General features: G+C 43.2%; 1 non-coding gene across 1 annotated transcript; it reads right to left on the bottom strand.

Moving 5' to 3' along the window:
* Positions 1–2,056: 2,056 nt before the first annotated feature.
* Positions 2,057–2,175, bottom strand: LOC145409464 (5S ribosomal RNA). The gene has a single exon (XR_013899117.1). It is a non-coding gene; the product is annotated as a 5S ribosomal RNA (ribosomal RNA).
* Between the last annotated feature and the right edge of the window lie 6,088 nt (positions 2,176–8,263).

Genomic DNA, 8,263 nt, shown 5'->3' on the forward strand with positions numbered 1-8,263 from the left:
GTAATGAAAAATGCGTTTGACTGACATTGGTGAAAAGGGACTTGATTCGACGCGAAGTAACTGAGAAAAACCTGACTATTGACAAAAAAAAAAAAAAAAAAAAATAGTGTTGAAGACTAGAGTGAAAGAGGTCTGAGTAACCTCTTTAACAAGATATTTACATTTAGATTTTATTCTAAGAATTGTCAGACGATTTTACTTCGGAGCAAAGAACTGTCATAGGGAAGATGAAGACTATGCTGTCCCTGTAATTTGAAGAGGATTAGTGAAGGGTTAATTTAAATAGAATCATCCAGAACCATCCAGAATATAATAAAATAGAAAATACGGAGGACTCAGGCTAGAATGATGTGTGTGTGTGTGTGTGTGTGTGTGTGTGTGAACGAGACGATGCATGGGAACTATATGTCGCCTAAGAGATATTCAGTAAAATGGCCCTTACTATACCCCCGTAAATAAATAACATTTGCATATAAATGAAATTAAATTCAGGGCGCTTTTCACCCCATCACATTCTCTCTCTCTCTCTCTCTCTCTCTCTCTCTCTCTCACACACACACACACACACACACACACACACACACACACACACACACACACACACACACATTTTTTTGTGTGTGTGTCCGACTCTGGGCATAGGCTTCATAGCCTGCTCCCAAGGCCCAGTAGTCCTCCTACATACCATACACCTCTACATGTCACCACTTCGGCGCTAACACCCACCGTTCATTCTTAATACATGCCAGGGCTGTCTCATACAGGACTTGGTGTATTGGTATTATCGGGGGTATTTTTACGACATGTCGTAGGGTCTTCTGGTAGATGAGGAAAGTCTGTTTTTATGAAATTCAAATCCTTAAACTGATCCCTGCCCCAGCGGAGATTTGAACCTGGGTCCGGTAGGACTGCAGGTCACCTCCCTACCGATTGAGCCACCACCTCACTCACACACACACACACACACACACACACACACACACACACACACACACACACACACAGTTACTAGTGATCCATCTTTTTCTCATCTTCTCATTCACCCCCACTCTCCCTCCCCCTCCACCATTTTCATTTCCATCCCTCTCTTCCTTCTTTGTTTTCCTTATAAATTTAAAGCACTGACAAAAGGCACGCTGCCAGTTCTTCCCTCGACCTTTGGCACTACTGTATGTGGCTTGTGGCTGTGTGTTATGGAGTGTTGGTGCCATGCCTTCCTCAGCTGTGCAGCGTGGCTGTGTGTTATGGAGTGTTGATGCCATGCCTTCCTCAGTTGTGCAACGTGGTTGTGTTATGGAGTGTTGGTGCCATGCCTTCCTCAGTTGTGCAGCGTGGCTGTGTGTTATGGAGTGTTGATGCCATGCCTTCCTCAGTTGTGCAGCGTGGTTGTGTTATGGAGTGTTGATGCCATGCCTTCCTCAGTTGTGCAGCGTGGTTGTGTTATGGAGTGTTGATGCCATGCCTTCCTCAGTTGTGCAACGTGGTTGTGTTATGGAGTGTTGGTGCCATGCCTTCCTCAGTTGTGCAGCGTGGCTGTGTGTTATGGAGTGTTGATGCCATGCCTTCCTCAGTTGTGCAGCGTGGTTGTGTTATGGAGTGTTGATGCCATGCCTTCCTCAGTTGTGCAGCGTGGTTGTGTTATGGAGTGTTGATGCCATGCCTTCCTCAGTTGTGCAACGTGGTTGTGTTATGGAGTGTTGGTGCCATGCCTTCCTCAGTTGTGCAGCGTGGCTGTGTGTTATGGAGTGTTGATGCCATGCCTTCCTCAGTTGTGCAGCGTGGTTGTGTTATGGTGTGTTGGTGCCATGCCTTCCTCAGTTGTGCAGCGTGGTTGTGTTATGGAGTGTTGGTGCCATGCCTTCCTCAGTTGTGCAGCGTGGTGCGTCCAGCGGTGCCACACCGTTGGGGGCGGGTGGGATGGATAGCTAGTTAGATGGATGGAACATTCATTCATTGCCAGACGCCATGTATCCCAGACGGGGTGGCCAAGGGCTTAGAGTTAATTGTTTTACAGGGAGGGGCACTAATCCTCCACCAACCCCACTTGACGTAGGGATGCCAACAGCATCTGGTGTTCCCAGGCGGTCACCCATCCAAGTACTAACCAGACCCAACGTTGCTTAACTTCGCTGATCGAACGGGAAGCGGTGTACTCAACGTGGTATGGCCGTTGGCGGCGGGTGGGATGGATAGCTAGTTAGATGGATGGAACGATGGGTAGTTTTATGGATGGGTTGGTGGATGGATAATTGAATAGACAGATATTAAAATGACTTGACTGTCAGCTCAGTAATTAGATGGAATATTATTTATGGGTAATTATGAATGTATGTATATGATTGTGTGTGTGTGTGTGTGTGTGTGATTTTGTTTCTAGGAAATAAATATATAAAGAGTAAAATACCTGTATAACTGAATGGTGAACTACCTGACCTGCGTCACAAGTCGGGTAGGTAAAAGTTCATTGAAATTCCGATGGAAAAGTGAGGAAAAGGTCACTGCCTTGATGAATATAGGCGTTGGGTAAATGTGGGTGTTGATATGAACGCTCCAGTGGTGGTGGTAGGAGAGGGGGGGAATAAGTACTAGAATTGGATAGGTGTTGGAACTGAATAGGTTCTGTAGTTAGACAGGGATTCAGACTGGACGGAAACTGGAATCAGACAGACACTGGTACTGGATGGTCAATGGCACTGAATAGGTGTTTGCATTTCAATTGAGTTTTAATGGAGTTTAGTGTCGGATTGTCCATCACCCTTGCCCGTAGCTACATTTTGTCTGGTGTCACCCTTCCTTTCCCTCATCACCTGTGTTTCATCGCAGTCCTGTCTGAGTTCGTTTGAACTGCCGCACTTCCCTCGCTTATTCTCTCAGCTTTTCTCTTCCCTTTCCTTCCATCCTTCCTCCTTCATTCCCTCCCTACTTCAAAATATTTCTTATCTTTCCACTTTCTCTCTTTTACTTCAAACTCTTTCCTGCTTCTTTCCTCATTTCCATTCCTTCCTTCCCGCTTCTCCCATTTTTCTTCTTCATCCTGCCTACCGATTTCCCCTCTTTTCCTTCTTCTTTGCCCTTTATTTTTCCTCCTTCCCTTTCCCACCCCCTCTCCCGCCTTTCCTTCCTTCGACCTCTTGATTTTCCTCCCCGTTTCCTACTTTCCCTTCCTCTCCCCATTTCGTTTTCATCTTCCCCTCCACTTTACTTTCTTCCCCTCCTCTCCAACAGTCCTTCTACCTACCTTCTCTTGTTTCCACGGTCTTTCCTTCTCCTCCCTTGTACTCCTCCGTCATCTCTTGCCCCATCCTCACTACAGCCACCTACCAACATGCAAGATTGCGACGCCAAGCTGTCAGATTCTTTATGACGAAGATATATTCGTCAAAATGTGGTTTAATGTCAGGCGAGTGGTGAGTGGACTTGGCTCGATTTCTGTTGCATATTTACACTGACTCCTTCATGCCTCATTCAGCTACCGGCAAGAGTGCGCTGCTGCTCTTTAGTAATCTGTTTTTGGTACTCTTTATTTTCATTATGTACGTTTACAAATATCATCCTTTCATTTCCTTCCATATGCTGTTTCTGCATTCTCAGTTGCTGACGAGGGATATTTTGCTTCTTATGTGACTTTCATGTTCGTACTTGTTACGTTTATCCTAGGTAGCCTAAATGTGTGTCGTGCGAAGCATCGGACACACTTCGCGATAACGTTTATCGAGTTGTGATGTTTCTGGCCTTCATTAATTCGGCCTCGGTTTATGCTGCTGTCTTCTTATCCATCTGTGGTTTATTCTGAGACTTTTTCTCATTCCCAGCTGTTATTTTCATGGATGTCTTCATTTTCATCCAAGCTCTCTGCTGTTACTCCTTCTTTTTCACTTTTTCTCCTTACTTTTGTTTTATAATTTATTCCTTTTGCAGTTCCTCTTTTAATGTGTTCTCCTTTTGGTATAGAATTAATGACCCGTTCCGTGAGGACCAATAATCTTCCTATGCGCCGTACACCTTCACATGCCACCACTTGGGCAGTAATATGCACCATTCATGAGGGATACATGCTGAGGCTGTCTCATTCAAGGCTGAAGTGGTGGTATTTGTAGAGATGTTTTTATGACATGTCGGTGGATCTTGTGGAAATAATTAAACACATCTCATCCTCAGCCTGGGATCGAACTCGCATTGTTTCCGACAGACTACTTTTCTAAACACTTAACCATCACCTTTCGAGTGTATGGGAAGCATCGAGCATCTTCCTACCATTCCTTCGCACGCCATTTTTTTCCTTCTCCTTTACCCAGCTGTGATGTTTTCTTGTATGCTTCTTTCGTCCACGCTCGTTACCATCTTCCTTTTCCCCGGTAATAGTAAATTTTGACGAACGCACGCACTCACACACACACACACACACACACACACACACACACACACACACACACACACACACACACACACACACACACACACACACACACACACACTATTCATCTGGCCAAGCACTTTCAGAAAAAAGAAATAAGTGACTTAACAACGGCCATTACCACTATATCTCATCCCCTCCACTGCTCTCCTCCATCTCTGCCTCTGCCACTCGCTTCTGTCTCTCCAGTCCTGCGTTTTACCACCTCTCATCTATCTTTTCCATATTGATCAGTCCTGTCCGTTTCCCAGGTAAAGTCAACACTGGATGATAATGAGCTGGCGAGAAGTCCACCTTCACCCAACCCCGCTTCATGCCCCCTCTCCGTTAACACAATATCGTACTTTATTCTTGCTGTTACCAGACGATCTTGTTTAACACTGGAGACGCTTTTCGAACAAGAGGGCTGCATATGTAAAGTTTCAGTTGACCTCTTTTGTGCTAGAGGTCTTAAAGTTGAATGAAATAATCTGAATGCAGCAAAACTGTTACACGGAAGTAGCCATCGGTGTGAAAAAGCAAACATCCTACCTCCCCTGCAGGCTATTCCGCATTGCTGTTTCTCTTACCTGTAATCCCAAACTCGACTTTCAGGTCGCATTGACCAAGGAGCACCTGTGAGGAGACTCGTATATATGTCTGAGTGTTTTTCTTTAAACCAAGTGCGTTCCTTTAGTTAACTTGATTGTGCTGGGTCCAATACATGCATTATACAGTTGTGTTAGCGGAGACCCTTCCAGCAGTTAATTTTTCCTCATTGTTGTGTTATGCATAAACGAAAAATGTCCTGGAAAAACCTTAGTATCAGTCTTGCATAAATGTATTGCAGAGGCAAAATATATCTGTTAAATATTCAAGGAACCAAAGTGTGGCATGAGAGTGGGAGTAGGTGAACTATGGATGGGTGGAACCGTTGAGTTTAAGTGAATGGTGTGTTCAGTTGTGGACATTTTCATCAGTTCATTTTACTACGATAATGAAAGAAAAGCATTCGGGAGCCGAATGTTAATCGCCCGCCAGAATAGGTTGTTGGCCAAGTCCAAGATTTTGGTCACATCTTGATACCCTGGAAGTTTCTGGCTGATAGTACAAGCCGTTCATGAGATATAATGGTGCTAAAGGCGGGCGATAAAAACTAGTTGACCTTGGGCAGCCATTTTGGTGACCTCGACTGCGAGCGCCCATTTTCGAACTCGGCCAAGATTTTGGCCATATCTTGATACCTAGAAGGTTTCATGTTGATGACCTTTGGCAGCCATTTTGGTGGCCTTGACCTTGACCCCGAGTGCGCATTTTCGAACTTGGCCAAGATTTTGGCCATATCTTGATACCCTGAAGGTTTCATGTTGATAGATCAAGCCGTTCATGAGGAACACACACACACACACACACACACACACACACACACACACACACACACACACACACACACACACACACACACACACACACACACACACACACACACACACACACACACACACACAGAGGCAGGGAATAGCATTATCGTTCTCTCTTCTAAAGGCGGGCGATGAATTTAGTGAAAGGGATCTGCAGTGGTGACATGTGGAGGTGTAGGAGGACTACTGGGCCTTGTAATAGGTCACTGCCCCCGAGAAATATGCCCTAAAGCCTTTGCCCAGAGTCGGACACGTAAAAAAAAAAAAAAAAGATTCTCCGATAACCAGTAAGGCGCTTTTGGAAGCTCAGCACACTTCGGAATATCCTTGATTACTAAAAATAAAAAAAAATAAAAATAAATAAAAAATAATAATAATAATTCTGTGAAGTTGAACCCTGTGTCGTTGAGTCTGTGGCTGGGGAATCACATGGCATCTTTTTATGTGCTAATATTGTGTACAACCCGCTGTTGCATTTTTTAATATTGTATACAGTATATCATATATATTGGGTGCATTACTCGTTCTCTGTCATATAGAGTAATATTTCAGTATAGTAGATGATCCTTATTTGCCTTTGACTACTGAAAAGAACTACCGACCATATTATGAAGTGAGGAAGTTGTAAGGAAGCACTTTTCTTGGGGCGAGGGGTTAATTAGGGAATAATGTGTTACTGTTAGATGTAATTATCACGCACACAACAATACAGACTGTAGTCATCACCGATACAGAATGGTCAGACGTGCAATCTTCATTGCAGGTTGTACAGATGAACACCGAAAACGTTAATTTCTCCTCACCTTTGTGCTCACGGTTTTAATAACAGGCCGTCACAGTTAAATACTTTACATTATTAAAGTTAAAAAAAAAAAAAAAAAACTTCATAAACATGTAATTAGTGACGACGTACATCTCTATGTGGCATCGCACTGACCCCTTCAGTGTGTTGATGTCTTTCTATTTGTTGACGATTTGATTCATAAGTTACACGACATGGAAGATATAAATATAGCCTTCATAAACTCTTTCACCAATAGAGGTTCGTCTTAATGTAAATAAAATTGTCTGGTGGCAGCGAAAAGAACAAAGCGCAGTTCAAAGTACAAGTAGGGAACAACGACACTGGGCCTCAACTTTGACTTTGATCTGTAAGCTAGACATTTGTTCCTCTGCACCACAGTTCAGTTTTTGTTTCAGTTCCCACACACCAATATGACAGGTTTTATCCAAAGTGCATTTGACATTCATGAGATAACGTGGCAGTTTGACACTGACCCGTGACCTTGACCTTCAATAGACCTGTACTGAAATCGAGTAGCTTCTTTCCATGTCAACACCCAGTGTATGTACTAAGTTGGAATCAAATGGTATCAGGATTCATGATTTTTTTTTGTTAATATATTTGCATATACTGTATATGTACACAGAATAAGACTCCACACAAAAATCTTACGCCTTGATCGTCACAGAAAGTTGCTTGGGTTAAAAGAATTAATTTATTTACATTGAGAGATTTGTCCTGAACTGAATATAAAATCGAAGCAGGAAGATTTTAATACAGAATTTCATCCTTTGGCTAAATTGATTAAATCGAATTTATTCATCCATTTACATGTCAATTGAACCTCACTAAAACAAAGGAATTAACCTCATCACAGCGATATACACACCCTAAACTGAACTTCACTGAAACAAAGGAATTAACCTCATCACAGCGATAAATACACCCTAAACTGAACTTAACTAAAACAGGAATTAACCTCATCACAGCGATAAACACACCCTAAACTGAACTTCATTGAAACAGAGGAATTAACCTCATCACAACGATAAATACACCCTAAACTGATACCAGTCTACAGGCTTCAAGAATAAAGTTTCATTTTATCTTGGGACTAACGGACCAAATGTACAGTAGATTATTTTTATTTATTATTATTACTTTTTTTACGTGTCCCACCCTGGGCAAAGGCTTCAGTGCCTATTCCCAAGTTCCAGTAGTCCTCCTACATCTCCACATGTCACCACTTCGGCTCTAACACCCACCATCCATATTGAATACATGCTAGGGCTGTCTCATACAGGACTGGTGTACTAGTATTAGCGGGGGTACTTTTATGACATGTCGGCGGGTCATCTGGTAGATGAGAAAAGTCTGCTTTTTATTAATTCAAATCCTTAATCTGTTCCCTGCCCCAGCCGGGATTCGAACCTGGGTCCATTAGGACTGCAGGCCGCCTCTCTACCGATTCAGCCACTCTTTCCCAGGCTAAGTAAAACAGTCCGCGGAGAGCTGGTATAAAGAAGAACGTCGTTATACTGATGAACTTAACCTGTCAGAGATATTACAGAAGAGGTGTAATAACGATAAAATCCCGATATAAACGATATACAAGGCACAGTTTACATCAGCGGTCCTGTCGCGTCCCCTTTTCTTCTCGCTGCG

This window comes from Coenobita brevimanus, chromosome 80 (genome assembly GCF_032717465.1).
Source record: "Coenobita brevimanus isolate Jiangsu-jjx chromosome 80, ASM3271746v2, whole genome shotgun sequence".
Taxonomy (NCBI): domain Eukaryota; kingdom Metazoa; phylum Arthropoda; class Malacostraca; order Decapoda; family Coenobitidae; genus Coenobita; species Coenobita brevimanus.